Source organism: Ailuropoda melanoleuca, chromosome 7, assembly GCF_002007445.2.
Source record: "Ailuropoda melanoleuca isolate Jingjing chromosome 7, ASM200744v2, whole genome shotgun sequence".
Lineage (NCBI taxonomy): Eukaryota > Metazoa > Chordata > Mammalia > Carnivora > Ursidae > Ailuropoda > Ailuropoda melanoleuca.
The window spans coordinates 110,217,909-110,235,775 of record NC_048224.1 but is presented as its reverse complement, the minus strand read 5'-3'; positions in this window follow the sequence as shown (position 1 = coordinate 110,235,775).

Below are 17,867 nucleotides of genomic sequence, written 5' to 3'. Positions count from 1 at the left end.
CCCAATATTTATGGTATTTTGCTTACTAACAAGGAAACAATAGAACATTTGTTGAGGTGAACTGAACTGCACATATTTAACAACTTTGAAATAAAAAGTCTTACAGTAGCATTTGTTTACCAGGAACTTGTCAATAACATTAAGAAATGGAAGTTTCCACTGCATAAAGAATTAGAATTTGAAAATGAGGGTAATATGGGCACCTGGATAGATGCTCAGTGGGTTAAGCATTTGCCTTCTGCTCAGCTTGTGATCTCAGAATCCTGGGATCAAGCCCCAAGTCCCCCGGAGTCCCTCTCCCTGCTCAGCGGGGAGCCTGCTTCTCCCTCTTCCTCTACTGCTCCCCCTGCTTGTGTTCTTTCTCCCTCTCTCTGTCAAATAAATAAATATGTTTTTAAAAAATAAATGAAAATGAGGGTTGTAATAGGGAGAGTGTGGGGACAAAGAAATTGGGAGTATTTGAAAGTGAGTGGGGTTGAAGGATTATAAAGAAACCAGTGAATAAAATATATTTTTAAATTATGTTGAACATAATGTGCTTCATTCGGAGACTGAGATAGATGTGTGTGTGTGTGTGTCCGTGTATCCTTATATATGAATATATTTGAGTATGTTTCTATTTGAATATATTTACATATATTTAAAGGCTTATATAGATATAGATAGTAATTTTAAGGAAGAGGTAGAGTTATAAAAAGAATTTCTAGAACACTATCTTAATGAAGAGAATTCCACAAAAACTGTACAGTGTAAAAAAGGACAAGGTCAATCGTTAATGTAAGTTAAACATACCACATAGCATGAAGACAATATATTTACAGACCTCCATGATAGTTTCTACCTGCTTTTCCACTGTGATAAAGAGAGGAAAAACTGACAGAAAACTGACAGCCAAGCCCTGCTCACCGTCAACCCTTTGGGGAGTTGATATGAACTGCACTAATCAGAACCAGACTATACTCTGCAGAACTGAAGTGGGGTGAAGTGATCTGAATTGACATCACCAGCAATTAAGCAAAGCTTTTAAACTCTGACTTTATGAGAAAATGATGAGAGATTTTTAACACTATGAAAAAGAAAATGAGGCGAGCCATGGTCACAGCAACCAGTGAGAGAGATCCCGTTGTTCTGGCTGGTAATTTTCACAACAGAGTAGGGTAGAGAGGCCAGCAGTGTCCAAGAAAGGACAAAAGCTTTGGTGATGCTACAACATAGTTTAAAGACTAACTTTTAAAAAAAGACTTTATCCTCACATATTTATACATGTCTCTTTCTCCTAGAATGAATTTTAGAAAAATGAAACTATATATTATCAGTTCACCTATCTAACTAACTAAATGAGAGCTCAGCAAAGAAAGAGTCAATGCCTTATTCAATTTGTAACCATGGTTTCCAACACTATGTACATAGCAGGTATGTAGGTATGAAACACATATTTACTGACTCGCCTCTTATAAAATTATTATGTACCACATGCACCTAAATGGGAAAATCTAAATATTTGAAGTTTTCCAGTTAGCTGGCTTCTGATTGATTAAAATTTTAATACAGTCAAAAATGTCCCTGGAGCTTATGTGTAAGAACCAATGAACTAAGGTGGTTTCTATACAATGAAGCACAGAATTGGTAATAAATATTAAGCCCTAGTTTATTCTATAAATATGCATTTATGAAATTTTTGAAAGGTAAATTATGCAAATATGTGTTTAAAGAATTTAGAAATCATGGATCATTGACCTGTTGGGCCTTAACAACTTCTTGAAACCATTAGCAACTATTATGTAAATTCTTATTTACAGAGCTAATAAAATGCACATTAATCAACCAACAGGAAGATAAGTTATCTATGTATTTATATATGTCCAGATTTCTTTTGCTTTTAAGAAAAGAAACCAGAATATATTAATTTGAGAGCAGAAACTTCAATATGGGCAGGGAGTCTCTGTTTCTTTCATTTTTAATACACTTAGACTTCAATTTGTCTCAGACAATTCAGAGAAATTGATGGGTTTCCTTATAATGTAAACAACCAAAGTCAGGATATCTAATATAACTGCACTGCTACTGAAATATGTATGACTTCCAATTTTTTCAATATATAAAACCAACGATTTTAAGATGAACTAGAAGTTATGCAACACAAGAGTTCATAGAAACAAATGGAAATGAAGTAAAAATGATCTTACCGTTCCAAGTCAACTATAAATTCAATGTCAATTTCAATGCATTTGAATAATCTTATCTCTAAATAGTCTATTATTGCAAAAGAAGTTTAGTAGTGGCATCGTGTTGTTAAGAGACAATTTCATTCTGTTAACTTCTTATTGAGCTACTTGATTATTATTTATTTAAATATCAAGCAACTTCATTCTTTGTCAATTAAAAAACTAGATTGCGTTAAAACGTTATAAGCTATATCAGAACTACCAAAGATTGGAGAGAATTTTTTTACAGAATCTTCAACTTGCAAATCATTTGATTTCATAAATATATGAAATCACTTTATTAAATGAAATGAGATACTTCGTGATATTTTCTTTCGAATATTAAATTTAGCTTAGTATCCTAAAAGCCTCTCTCCAGTTTTCTGATTCAACTATCTCACCTTCCTCCTAACATCTGTGGCACACCTCCTTCCTGCCTCTTGCTCTCAGATAAAAGTCAGTGCAACCTCCCGTGAAGAGTGTGTTCACTCCAAGGATTTGCAAAGCTTAATAATTTTCTCATAATCTTAAGTAATTTCTGAGTACTCTAAATATCTAGCACAGTGGCTGGTACATAATTGGTGTTCAGTAAATACGTGTGAAATTAAACCAATAACTCAAAGTAATATGACTTTAATGGTGGACAATGAGCCTTGGTAGGGCCATGACAAAGATATTTATTTACAACTGGGGATATCCACAAAACCCCTCAATTTACAAACATGAGTAATGGCTATTCATAGGCTAGACCTACTCAAAAGGACTAATTTACAAACCTACATAAATACTTTAGATGATCATTTATTATTAGAATCTCACTGACACTTGACAAATTTGATATGAAATTTAAGCAAGTTTTGGTGACTAAATACTTTTCTAGGATTCTTTTTGGAAGCATTTCTAACTGTATCCTCAGCATCTAGCCTTACTATTCACTTAATAGGTACTCAAAAATGCTTGTTTAATACATAAATTCTGAGTTACTAGATGAATTTAACTGAAGTAAGTAGTCAAAATATTTGTTTCATTCAGTCAAAACAATTGATCCAAAACGTTGATACAGCCTAATTTGGCTTTTCTTTTTTTTTTGGTATATATAACATTTCACTTCTCAGTGGAAATTCCAAATAACTGAACAGTCAATCCAAATGATTAAATCAAAAAGATACATCTTGTTTATTATTATGTTTATATGTATTACATTTGAACTATATCCTAAGCAATATTCAATAAATAGAGATATGCTATGTAGGCCTTCTAAGAAAAATGAATAACATGAAAAGTTAATTTTATGCAAATTTGTCAGTGATCCTAATTTGAGAGTGAACACATTGAGAATTGGATTTGTGACCTAGCTTCTATTCATGGCGCTTGTACATAGTACACCGCACAAAATTTATTGGGCTAAGTGAGGGAAATGGATTCTATAAAACTTTTTCTCAGGGCCTAATTAATTGTACTAGTTTTTTTCCCCCCTCAGTTCATTTAGATTTTTATCTAGTTAGCACTCAAGGTAAAATTCAGAAAACCTTTGTATCCCCATTTATGAAATATGTAACAAACTCACACACAAATATGCTATTCTTGGTGTTTCATTACTATGTAAAATGAGATGTGTCCATCTTCAAAATAAATTAAATGGATTTGGAATTTGGAAATGTCATTTAGCTTACATGACAAAAGACAGTTAGGTTTGTTCTATATGATCTTCTAAAATGCACAACTATTGAAACATGATCTACATGTTTATATCCAAATTCTTGTGCATCAAGCACTATGATATGAGAAAACTGTTTCTGTTCTTATGTTTCCTGTTTGGTAAGCATCACAGGTTTCAAAATTTGGTATAATACCAAAATATCTGAGGACAAAAGCATATAAGCTACCTATCTTTATTGTGACTAGTGGTAAGAATAAGACTTTCTGTACTTTTCCAGAGAAATGGTCAAAAATAAGCACCTGAAACATTATTATTGTAAAAAAGGAAGCAGGACAATTCCCACATTAGAGAAAGTTAAATCAGAATTTTATTCTCAGTGTAATATCATTTTCAAAATTTTTAATTTAATAATCAAAATTAAAATTATTGCTCCAGTATTTTCTAATCTCTCACACCCCACTTACCCAAGGCCACAAAGGAAAAAGAGAGAGAGAGAAGTGCAATTTCCTTCAGAACATCACATCATTTCATCCCCGATCTTTTAGTCCCCCTCCTTGCGTGCTCCAGCTAACTTCTGAGTTAACCACCTTTTGAAGCCCTCCTGCCCTTGCCTGACATACTTCAAGCGTGACCAACACTAAACTTGGGAGTCTAGCTGAAATGGAGAAAGCAGAAGAGAAAGTCATGGGAGCTGAAATAGGCCAGACTCTCGTTTCTCTCTCTGATTTTATCTTTACTAATCTACTCTTTCTGTAAAGAAAGGTAGAATGCAAAAAAGTATCAATCTTTCTAAGCTAAGAGGAATGTTCTTTTACATTACTAACGCAAAAAAAAAAAAAAAGGGTGGGATATCCAACTATGTTCAAGGCAGACTCCATAGTGCCTGAAATCTTGTGAAAAGACAAAGCCATCGAAAGTTTGCAAGATCTACTCAAAGTGAATGGCTGGGGGAAATCTACAATGTGAAGTTTTAAGCTACCAATGGAAGAATTTAAAAAGAAAAAAGCTGAAGGATTATTTTGATGGTAATTGACATACAAACTATTCAATTTCAGCACTAATTTAGTTCAGCATTTTGTTTTTCAGTCAAACTTGGATATTCTCCAAAACATGTTAAGACTAAACTGGTTCTAAAATAATTTTTTGCTTAGGTCTGCATATACCCTACATAACCCTCCAAACTAATTCACAGTGATGTCTAATTTATTCTTATCCTAAACTTGTTAGGATTCAAGTGTATTAAAGTCAAAGTGATTTTGCATGATTACTGTTAAAAATAAGATGAAATTTATCGTATTGCAGCCAATGCCTAAGAATGCCTGAATCTTTCTCCACAAAATCCCTACTTTCCCTTCTCATGGTTCCTGAGACATGTGGAAATACACACACACAGACACACACACACACAGTGACCAATGTGGGGAAAAAAATACCCCATCATTTTGTCATAATCTGAGTCATATCCTAATCCTCTAATACAGAATTACATGGTAAAAAAAAAAAAAAAGCTTAGTGCTCATGGTTCAGGCCAGAGTCTAAATTAACAGGACCTTTCCCTTATCCTAAATCAGAATCCAAATTCTTTGGCAAGTCCCATGATAAATAAACTCAGGATGATGAGACGTTAACTCAGGCAAGCATCAAAAAAAGAGGAAATTTAAATAACTAGCCTATTCCCAAAAGTTTTGCCTGGCTTAATATATGCACCTCTAGCTCCTGGAAGCAACGATGTTGAAGAGAAGAAAGGCATAGGGTTATGATTCTGATCACATAGAAACCTTGCCCATCAGTCAACATAGCCTGATCAAAATTTTAAGCTAGAATTAATCATTCATTCAACAGATTTTGAGCATCTACTATTGACCAGACACTGTTCTAGATAACAGAAATTTATCAATTTCTTCTATGGAGAAGTAGAGTTGATGTGGAGAAAACTGAAGCAATGGCCCCTCTGCCTGCTACATGCAAGTTATTCTTTCAATGATGAAGAGAACTTACCCATAAATAAGACTTGGACTTATCATCAAAGAACACACAGTCTAATTAGAAAGAAAATAAAAATACCAGATAAACAAAAGAGTGAAAATATGTCATTCCCTTTGACTTAATGATCCCACTTTTAGATTATTTCCTTTTTAAGACTATCTTTAATTAATTAATTTATTTGAGAGAGAGAGAAAGAACGCACGAGCAGGAGAAAAAGAGGGAGAGAAAGAGACTCCCAGCTGAGTGCAGAGCCCAACAAAGGGACCCTGAGATCATGATCAGAGCCGAAGTCAAGATTCAGACGCTTAACTGACTGAGCCACCGAGGCACCCCTAGATTATTTCTTAAAGCAATAATCAAAAATATGGAGACAGATGATATCAGCATCATGGTGGCATAAGATGTCCCTCATTTCCGTCCCCCCCTTAACACCTAAAATTCAGCCTCTGGGCATAAACAAAAGTGCCTCTATGGGAGCTGTGGAATTCAGCACCATACACTAAGGGACCCAGGAGGCATCTAGCCCACGTATGAGTTGGGTAATAGGCAGACAGACCCCAGTATGGGCTGGACTAGCCGGAGCCTGTGAACTGGGTCCAGCTCCTCTCAGCTGTGCTCCAAAAGCCCCTGGAAAACATTGACTTGGGTGGATAATGACAGATGAGAGCATTTGTGGAAGTTCAAGTTTTCTAGAGAAATTTCAACACTCCATCAGAGTTAAAAAAAAAAAAAGGTTTGGGTTCATTAAAGTGGTAAGAGAAACTTTGCCTATATCACCCCTCCCTATAAAGGTGCACAGTTTAGAGGACACTGCGGGGGAGGGGGCCGGGGGAGAACAGTGAGTGCGCACCCAGCCATGCAGGATGCTACTGAAGAAACTCATTCCTTTCCTGAAGCACACAGAGCATTAAAGTAAGAGCTTCATGACTGGAAGGAAGGAGGAGAGAGGGAAAAATGTAGGTAGATAAGATTATCAAAGGGCATTAAAGGGACATGGTTCCTGCTTAAGTATTCTCGACTCTGGCAGGAAACCTGCCCATGAGCTAGGAAACTCTCACCTAAGGCTTTCCCCAGTTGATTCATGGACGCCCCTAAGGCCCTCACTGCCAAACCTATACCTCCCTCAACTCTGCAGCCAGGTCCTTGTGTGAGCTCCTAAGGGTGGTGGTGAATGTCAGCTCAGATAGACAACGAGTACACATGGAAAACAAGCCAGGATCTGCAGGCAAGGGAGAAATCACAATCCTGAGCTGTACCACCACTTTTAGGAAAACAAAAGAGAAGTTATCAACAGCCAACCTGGTGGTGTCTTGTAAAACTGAGAGAAGACATGCACATTTTAAAATTCTGCCATAAGAGGGAGCAAGAAAAGTGAAGCAGGTGTATCCATACAAGGTCAGAGAAAGCCCCAGAATGTAAGCAGGACCAACAAAAGATATCTTTCAACTGAAGGCAGCTAGTAAAGATTAGAGCAGCTGACTGCTGCTTCAAATGTGAAAACAGTGCAAAACTTCAAAGAACATGAAGGGTCAAGGAAACATGACATCAACAAAAGATCATAATAATGCTCCAATAACCAAACCCAAAGAAATAGACATCTGGGATTTACTTGATAACTCAAAATAGGCTGTTTTGTGGAAATTCAATGAGTTACAATAAAACACAGAAAGACAACAAAATTGGGAAAAAATACACAAACAAAATGAGGACTCGAACAAAGAGATAGAAATAAAGAAAAGAACCAAATAGAAATTCTGGAACTGAAGAATCAAGGAATGAAATGAAAAATGTAACAGAGGACATCAATAACAGAATAGATTAGGCAGAAGACAGAATCATCAAGTTAGAGAATAGGAACATTGAAATAACCCAGTCAGAGGAAAACAAACAAAAAAAATGTGAAAAACCAAAGAAAACCTAAATAATCTATGGAACACCACCAAAAGAAGCAATATCAGAATGATCAGAGTTCTAGAAGGAGAAGAGAGGGAAAAGAAAGCACAAAACTTATTGGAAGAAATGATGGTTGAGAATTTCCCAAACCCAGGAAGAGACTTGGACATCCAAGTTCACAAAGCTAAAAGAGCACCCATCATTTCAAAATGATCTTCTCCAGACACATTAGAATTAAACTGTCGAAAATCAAAGACAAAGAGAGAATCCTAAAAGACTGTAACCTACAAAGAAAGTTCCCTTAGACTATCAACAGATTTCTCAGCAGAAACCTTAAGGTCAGGAGAGAGTGGGATGATGTATTCAAAGTGTTGAAGGAAAGAAACTGCCATCCAAGAATAGTCTATCTGGCAGTTATCCTTCAGAAACAAAGGACAAACAAAAGCTGAGGGACTTCAGGAGCAAAACTGCCTTACAAGAAATGCTGAAAGGAGTTCTTCAAACTGAAATGAAAAGACACTAATTAGTAACATGAAAACATACAAAAATATACAACACATTGGTAGAAGTAAATATATAGTCAGATTCAGAACACTAATTCTGTAATATGATGATGTGTTAACTAACTATATTATAAAGGTTAAAGTATTAAAACTACCTTTCACTAGTATAATTTCTTAATGAATACCCAATGTAAAAACAGGTAAATTGTGACATGAAAAGCATAAAAGGGAGAAGCAAAAAGGTAGAGTTTTCATATGTGATTGAAGATAAGTTGCTGTCAACATAAAATGGATTGATACAACTATTAGATTTTTTATGTAAGCCTCACAGTAACCACAAAGCAAAAACCTATAGTAAATTCGCAAAAAATAAAGGGAAGGGAAACAGATGGTATCCCCACAGAAAACCACCAATTCACAAAAGTAGGCAGCAAGAGAAAGAAAAAAGGACAATGGAACTACAAAACAGCCAGAAAGTAGTTAATAAGATAGCATACACACCCATGTGCAGATACAGGCCTCTCTTCCACATTCCATAGTCTTCAGTATACCTTTCTCTTTAACCACCATATTGTGTTGATATCACCTAATTACTATAGACTGCAGGACTTTAAAGAACAAAGAGCAGAGATTCTAAAAATTTTATTTTCAACCTCCTAGGATCTATTTAAATGTATGGCACATAAAAGGTTGCATATCTAGGGGTCTCGAACTTTGGCTCTGAAGTCTTGCAGGTAAGGATTAAAATGCCATCTCTATCAGTCACCTATTAAATGACTCTCTATAATGATATTTACTGTCTATAATGACACTATCCCAAGATATTTACTCTTTATAATGCCACTATCCCAAAAAAGTGTTACCTCTTTTCCCATGATCATGATGTTGTTAACAAAAAAACAGGCAGAATATGAGTGGACTTCACACCATTCAACAGAGGAGCTGACATTTATCTAGTTCTAAGAAATCACTTCTTGGGCTCCTGAAAAGATGTATAGCCCACACTATAACACAGTGCATCTAAGCCATTAATGTGACAATTAATGAGAAAAAAATCTTCAAAATGCCAATGGATATTGGACAGATATTGAAGATCCCACAATAAATCTGCTTTCTCTGGGATACTAATTAAGGGTCTCTGGGTTGTAGTCAACAGGCAACAGATACTCTGGCTAGATTAAATATGAGAGATTTTATTGGAAGAATGCTGCTATTTCTCAAGATGCTGCAGAAGGAAAGGAAGAAAATAAGGCAGCTCTAGGAATCTCAGCACAGGATTTCAAGGACACATTTATTGCTAGAAAACTACCACTCAAATGACTCAGCTCTAATCAATCATAATCACTTTTTCATATTTCATATTTCAGTTTTTTAAAAGAGAATGGGCAGCTCAGTTTGTATTAGTAGCCTTGACCAAGGACCAGGGTTATATCTTATAGAAACTATTCCCAAAGAGAAAAGAAAGTGTCATGAACTTTTTCAAAACATCTTATACAACTAAGTTTTTCAGCATTAAAACAGATTTCATCTTTTACAACTAATGCAATATGACCCCGAATAACTGTTCTATTTATTGAGTTAGAGACAACACAAAGAATTAAAAAGAAAAGAGAAATAAAAACAGCTTCCTTCGTGCCAGGAAAAAGAGATGACTTTTAAAGATATGAAGAATTCTGAAATAAACATTTTTTGACTTATGATGAAATCAAGTGGTAGAAAAATAGACTGGTATAGCAGATAATTTATCTCTGCGATAAATGTGGTAGAGAGAGACAGAGGTCTACCAAAATTTTTCCTTCCCCCTCCACATTACAGAATTGTTTTGAGGAAGCCCATGCATAACCATAAACTATGTCTCCCAGGTGAACTTGCAACTATCTAGATCAGCCCCATGTCTCCAGTTTTTCCCAATACACAGTGAGTGGAGTGTGTGTGTTACTATCTACACAGACTTTTAAGATGCACATGAGCTTCTCCATGTGCTCTTCCCTTTCTGCTGACTGGTTCTGGGGAGTGGCAGAACCAACAGAAGAAACCAAGGTTTCTGAATTCCTCATGGAGGAAAGCCTTCCTCCAGCCAGGAAATATTACATGAAGAAGAAATAGATTTTACTTGTGTTAAGCCATTAAACTGGGGGTCTATTTTTAGAAAAGATAAAATTAATCCAGAATTTCATTGCAGAAGAGGTGAAAAAGCCATAACAAGACATTGTTTTGGATGACAAATACTAGATTTAGCAAATAACAAGAAAGAGATGAGCTCAGACAAAAGTTAGCTGGTTTATGAGGCAAGAAAAAAAGAGTTTATAAGGTCTGAACATTTCTAGACCTCAAATAGGCAGGAGATGAAATTTAAAAATAGTTTGTGGGGAAAAAAAACTGTTAACCTTAGTCGTAAAATATATGTCACATAGATGAAAAGCACAGTATAGGGAATAAAGTCAATAATAAATACTATAATAACGTTGAATGGTGACAGATGGTGACTACACTTGTGATAAGCCCTGAGTAAAGTATAGAATTGTCATATCACTATGTTGTACACCTGAAACTAATACAACATTGTGTGTCAACTATACTTCAAAGAAACATTAAATAAATTTTTAAAAACTTAAAACCTGGGATGCCTGAGTGGCTCAGTTGGTTAAGCGTCTGCCTTCAGCTCAGGTCATGATCCCAGGGTCCAGGGATCAAGTCCCACATTGGGCTCCTTGCTCGGTGGGGAGCCTGCTTTTCCCTCTGACTGCCATTCCCCCTGCTTGTGCTCTCTCTCTCTCTCTGACAAATAAATAAAATCTTTTAAAAAAATAAAAAATTAAAACCTATTAAAATGTCCCAGTTAAATAAGTCATATAAAAAATGATTAGGTATGTTTCCTTCTATGTCAAAACTATTGTTTTGAATGGCTTCAAGATAACCACCATTACGATGAGAAAAAGATATAAGGACTAGGAACCAAAGAAATAACATATATTGGAGAACTATATCTAGAAAATTACACTATTGGGGGTTGAATCCTGACAATGAAACAGATTGAAAACAAACCAGATGTTTGGCCAAAGACAGGACAAGCATCTCCTCAAAAAACTTTTGACTGCTAAGACTTTCAAACAATTCTAGGGGCTTCCCCTGCAAACTTAAGTAAGCAGGAAGTTGCTGGAAAACATAAGCAAATACCAAGTAGGATATACTCACCAACAGCCACTTCAGGTGTGCCCATGAAAGATAATGGACAAGAAGGGGTGCTGGTGGCTTTGGAGAGCAATGAACAAAAGAATTTCTTCCAGAGTTAAATCAAGTTCCATGGAACACCTGAGTGGCTCAGTCCATTAAGTGTCCCACTCTTGATGTCAGCTCAGGTTATGATCTCAGTGTCATGAGATCGAGTCCCACATTAGGGTCTGTGCTAGGTGAGGAGCCTGCTTAAGATTCTCTCTCTCTCTCTCTCTGCCCTTCCCCTCTCCTTCCTCTGGCTTGTGCTCTCTCTCTCTCTCTCCCTTTCTTTAAAATAAATAAATAAATAAAGTTCCTAAATAAAGAATTTCCTCTCTTGGCAGAATCCTGCCATTGGGATCCTATCACTGCTACAAACCAGTAATTATTGTGTTTATCAATTCTTTCTAGATGGGTGCCTCTACTCCGTCATTGTACATTGTGTATGAGTGTGCATAGAAAGGTGTCAGGAAATAATGGAACTTGTCTTTTACTCTGTAAGTTGTCAAACCTTCTACAGCCACATCTGCGTCTGATACAAATGACTGACATTGTCCAGGTATAATAGATTTTGAAATCAGTAAAGAAATAAAATTGGAAATTTAGGCTATCCTCATTGAGGAGGGAGTAAATTGGTTCTATAAATGGGGGAAAAAAGGGTACAAATGGACATCTGGTAGCCAGAAGGGAAGACTAGCAGAGAGGATTAGCTGGTAAGCAAAATATTGTGTTTCCCCAGCAGCCTAACAGTTCCTGTTCTCTCCCTTTTATGCAGTCATGTGGCAATTTTTTTATTGATGAAATGAGAGAAAAATAATGCCTATGACTTGCAGGCCAAGGTTTTGAAGAAGCAGGCATGTATCCTCAATGCTTTCTTTGGTTCAGCCAGCTTGATTCAAAGACAAAGAGTTCCCAGGGAACAGAAGAGACATAAAATGGGAGGTGCCTGGGTCCCTGGATTATCACATGGAGGAAATATATACAATAATCAGGAACACACACTTGGTTAATTACATAAGGGAAAAATCAATTTCTATTGTGCTAATCAATAAAACCTAAAGAATGGAGGGTTAGCTTGTTTTCTTATCTAGAATTTGCTAACTATAATTTATGCTTCAACATGAAAGGAAAAACATACAGATTTACTCTGTTACCCAAAAATGCTAAATGACAAATAAATGACAGAAAAAGGAAAAATAAACACAAACACAAAGAGAACAAAATAAATGACAGAAGTAAAGTGGTGTCAATGATATTTGGAGAACTGGAAAATATCTAATTTAGGAAAGCTGATGAATTATCAAGAAAATTAATGCCATAGAACCTTAGATAGATTTAGGAATTGGAGACAAAAGATACTTCCGAAGGTGGATATGGAAGAGAGATTGATGACAGAAGAGTTTACTGAGCAGTTGGACCCCTAGAGCCCCACACAGTCCAGCTGCAGCTCTCTTACTTAGGCAGAGACTCTGGGTCTACACTAGGGATTCAGAACACAGGCACCTCAGGAGTATGTGAAGGAGGGATGCCATTCTTAAAACAATGCATATCAACCAGAATTCTGAAACCAGTTGATTGGTTAAGAATGAGGACACAATAAAGTCATTTTCAGATATGCAGGAACTCAATTTTCACCTCCCATGCATTTTTTTCTTCATCAGGACCAACTGGAGATTATGTTCCGACAAAATGAGGGACTGGGCCAAGGAAAAGAAGACATGGGATCAAGGCCACAGGTAATCCAATACAAGAGAAAATAAAGAAGAAACTAAAACGTCAGATAGTCCTAGAGAACCAATCAACTTAGCAGTCTGTAGCAGAAATACTTGAAGCCTACCCTCTTAAAATTGGTGTTTAAGTTGGATGACAACAAAGCTGGAAGTAAGAAGTATTCTTTTCTGAAGAGTTGGAATTTAAAGATCTTCTATGTTCTCATTTTACAGATGACAGAACTGAGATTCAAACTGGTTCAGTCACCTACCTTCTTGGCAGACATAGTCTGCTTCTACTCAGAAACCACTGCAAAGAAAGCTGGATGCACATAATTAGGAAGGAATAGAGCTGCAGTCTGGATTGAAGGAAAACTTCTTAAACCATGCCTTCCCCCTTTTTTTATATTTAGTTCAGCTTGGATCTAGACCAAAACTGATTCCCATTTTTATGAGCAAAAATATATTTTGCAGTTTATTTCTGTCCATTTACTCTGGCATCAGATGATTTGCTTTTAGCTAAACTACTGTATAATCACATTGCGTTTATTGTATAGCTTTTGCAGCAGTAGCTATAAACTTTGGGCAAATTTTTGTTGTCCTTTTTTTGTTGTCCTTTCAAAAATAATAATTGGCTTCTCTCAATTTACAATGCATTCTATTTTTATCCTGATGAATTGTATCACCCGTAACATATATGCAGCTTTGGAGAGAATGCAAAGATTTCTCGCAGACCAGTAAACCCTTTCATTTGCCTTTTGTTTGTGATTGTTGAACACGTGCTACATAAATCTGTTTCTCTTAAAAGCGCCATCATTTCAACTTTTTAAATTTTAAAACTGGCATTTTTCTCATTCTTCAGTTCTACCTGCATTTCTGTCTTTGTGAATCTTGCTCTTCAAGAAAGTGCTGGTGATTAATGAGAAGACGCTGTTCTGAACTTTGAGATTCTGTGCATGGGACGCCTTCCTATATACTGTCGGCCAGATGGAAAATTTAACCTTTTGTTAATAAAGTAATTTCATATTTCACCTGTACCAAAAGATCTATTCAAAATATAGATAAGATGACTGAGTAATCTACTGCTTCTTTTTTTCAAGTGTTAAAAAGCTTGTGTAACTTTTGCTAGACTTATCTTTTTTCAGATTAAAAGCACAGTTAGAATGCATAAGATCATATGACAAATTATGCCTATTTCTATTTTTTTACTATTCTTTGTGAGACAATCACACGGTTTATTAACATCCTATGATTTTGCTGTTATTTTGAAAAGATATGTTTCCATTATTGCTTAGTTTTTTAAAGATAATTGACTTGCATTCAAAGGGAAGCATCACTTTTCGGAGCAGAAGATGATAATTAAGACCTAACGATAAAATTTTCAGAATTAAGTAGAAGTGATCTCCACCTAAATTACCATATCCCTCACGTTCTCTAGTGATTTGTAGCTTTTCAGGCATTTTAAGATACATTACCTCTTTTGATCTTCACAACTACTCTATCAAGTATATAGAAAAGAGGCTGATATTCCATTTTGCAAATGCAAAACCTGATTCAAGTTACCTACCTCAATCAAAATCACACAGTGAAAAACTGACAGAGCTGGGCCTTGAAATCAAATCCCTTGATTCTGCATTCTAGTACAACGTTGTTGGGGTGAAACAGAGCTCTGAGGGTAGAAGTCTGTGAGAACTTATTTATAAATAGCCATTAAAAATCTTTATAAATTGAAACAATGAGTTGTTAGACTTTTCATCATTTGACAAAAGTAAATGCCTTCTAGAAAAAAAAATGTATAAAAAGATACAGCTATTGTCTAAATTAAAGAGATGACACTAAATTATATTTCAAACATATTTACCTTTTATAAATACAAAAATATTTCAAAACAAGAGTTCCAAATCAAGATGGTAATGCAGGAAGATCTTGAACTCACCTCCTCCCATAGGCACACTGAGTTTAGAGCTACATGTGGAATAATTTCCTCTCAAAAAAAAAAAAAGCTAAAGGCCTGCTGAGTGGTGACTACACGTTGAACAAATGAGAAGAAAACCACATTGGAAGCCTGGGACACAAGCTTACTATAAACTCTATCCCCAGTGCAGTGATCCACAACTACTCTCCAAGTAGCAAAGGGCACATCAAGCATCAAGACTTTTAGGACCTGCACCTGAGACACAAGCCCCCAAAACATCTAACTTTGAAAACCAACAAGACCCACAAAATTATAGAGACCTGGGAGACTGCCTTACAGGGCCCAGTACTCAGATTCACTTGCCCCAAGCCAAGCCCAGAGAGAGCCAAAGGTGCCCAGACTTAAAGTGAAGGACACTAACTGCTTTTATTAAAGTGACAGCCTGAGAGTCAGACATCTAATTTAACACACACAGCCAGGAGCCCACTAGAACACTCTCCAGGGATGAAGACTGGTGGGCACCATCTTCACATTCTCCCTTTGCCATTCTCCAGAGCACTAGTATCTCCCAGAATGGAACATTTACATGCATCTTGTCACCCAATTTTTATGGCTGCTGCCCAAGGGACATCTCTTGACTATCCAGCTCTGGAGGCCAACGAAGCTTTTTTTTTTTTTTCCCCTGGGACTGTAATAATTGGTGTCACCCAGAAAGGAGCTCATACCCCTGTCTGGTGCCCCAATTTTTGTGACTGCTGCCAGGGAACACCTCTATGTAGCCTGAGTCTGGTGGCCAATGAGGCTTTTGCTCATGGGTCCCACAGGACTGTAACCAGTGGATAAAGAGTTCTTAAATAGCTAACACACCCAGGCACAGTAAGAAGCAACAGACTCAGGAGCTCATTCTTTCTGTAAAGGAGGCCTATTAGCTAATTATCATGGCTATAGCATATTTTTTAATTAAACACACATCTAGGAGCTGACTGTAATCCTTCCAGAGACTTCAGAGAGAGGGCACTATCTTTTTTCTCTCTCTCTGCCACACCGCAGAGCACCAGTGTCTGTGAGAGATTTATATCATGGCTGGTGCCTTGGTTTTTACATCTGATGCCCCAGTTTTGGCAGCTGCTGTCCAGAGGAAGTCCCTTGATCACCTGGCTGCAGTGGCCAGGAGGCCTTATACTCCTGGGTCCCACAGTACTGGGGCAATTAGACAGTTTTTGACAGGCTGCCCTCCCACCTACCCAGGGCACTGTGCAGACAGCAGAATGAGGTAAACCCCAGTCTTTCTGTAAAGGAGACCTCTTTGTTTGTCCTAGAGCTTTAGTCTGAAGGCCGGCTTCAGGTTTGACGCACATCTAGTAGATTACAGGGCTCCTCTCAAGGAACACAGGCTGTGGACGCCATTGTGGCACTCTCTCTACCTTGCTCCAGCTTGCCATTATCTCCCAGGAAAGAAGCCTATACACTCATCTGGAGCTCCAATTTTTGTGACTGAAGCTCGGGAGACACCAGATCCCCTGACCAGCAGGCTGAGTGCTGAGATCCTCCTCTTTAGAATACTGACAGGTTTTGGCATATCTTCAAATACTGGGAGCTATTAAAAATATGATAGGCTGCTTGGACAACAACAAAGGTTTGGGAGATGACAAAGAACTGGGACAGGGTTGAACAATAAGGCTCACCTCCTTCAAGAACTTGGAGAGGTGGTTATTTCATCTACTGTGTAGAAATCAATACAGAGAGTCAAGAAAATGAAGAAACAGAAGAATATGTCCCAAACAAAAGAATAAGATAAAACTTCAGGGAAAAAAAAACTTAATGAAAGAGAGATAAATAATTTAGCTGATAAAGAGTTCAGTGCAATGATCATAAAGATGCTTACCAAACTGGGGAGATGAATGGATAAACACAGTCTGACCTTCAACAAAGAGCCAAAAAATATAATAAAGTACCAATGAAACTAAGAACTGGTTCTTTGGAAAGATAAATGAAACTGACAGGACTCACCAAGGGGGAGGAGGAATGCAAAGGATTATAAACAAATGTAAATATATGCTAACAAATTGAACAACCCAGAAGAAATAGATAAATTCCTAGAAACATACAACCTACCAAGACTGAGTCATGCTGAAATAGAAAACCTGAAAGGACCATTTCAGTAAGATTGACTTAGTGATCAAAAACTTTCCAACGAACGAAAGTCCAAGACCAGATGACTTCACTGATGAATTCTACCAAATATTCAAAGAAGAATTAATAACAAGCCTTCTTAAACTCTTCCAAAAAAACAGAAGAGGAGGAAACTCTTACAAACTAATTTTCAGAAGCCAGCACTACCCTGATACCAAAACCAAACAAGAATACGACAATATCCCTGATGAATAATAGAAGCAAAAATCCTCAACAAAATATTAGCAAGCTGAATTCAGCAATACACTGAAAGGTTCACACAGTATGATCAAGTGGGATTTACTTCAGGGATGCATGGATAGTTCAACATTCGCAAATCAGTCAATGTGATACACATTCAAAAATGAAGAATAAATATCATATGGTGATGTCAATAGATGTAGAAAAAGCATTTGATAAAAACTCAATTCCATTTATGATAAAAACTCACAATAAATTAGATATGGAGGGAACATACTTCAACATAATGAAAGCAATATATGACAATCCTGAAGCTAACATCATATTCAACAGTGAAAAGCTGAAAGTCTTTATTCTAAAATAAGAAAAAAGATAGTGATGTCCACTCTTGCCACTTTTATTCAACATAGT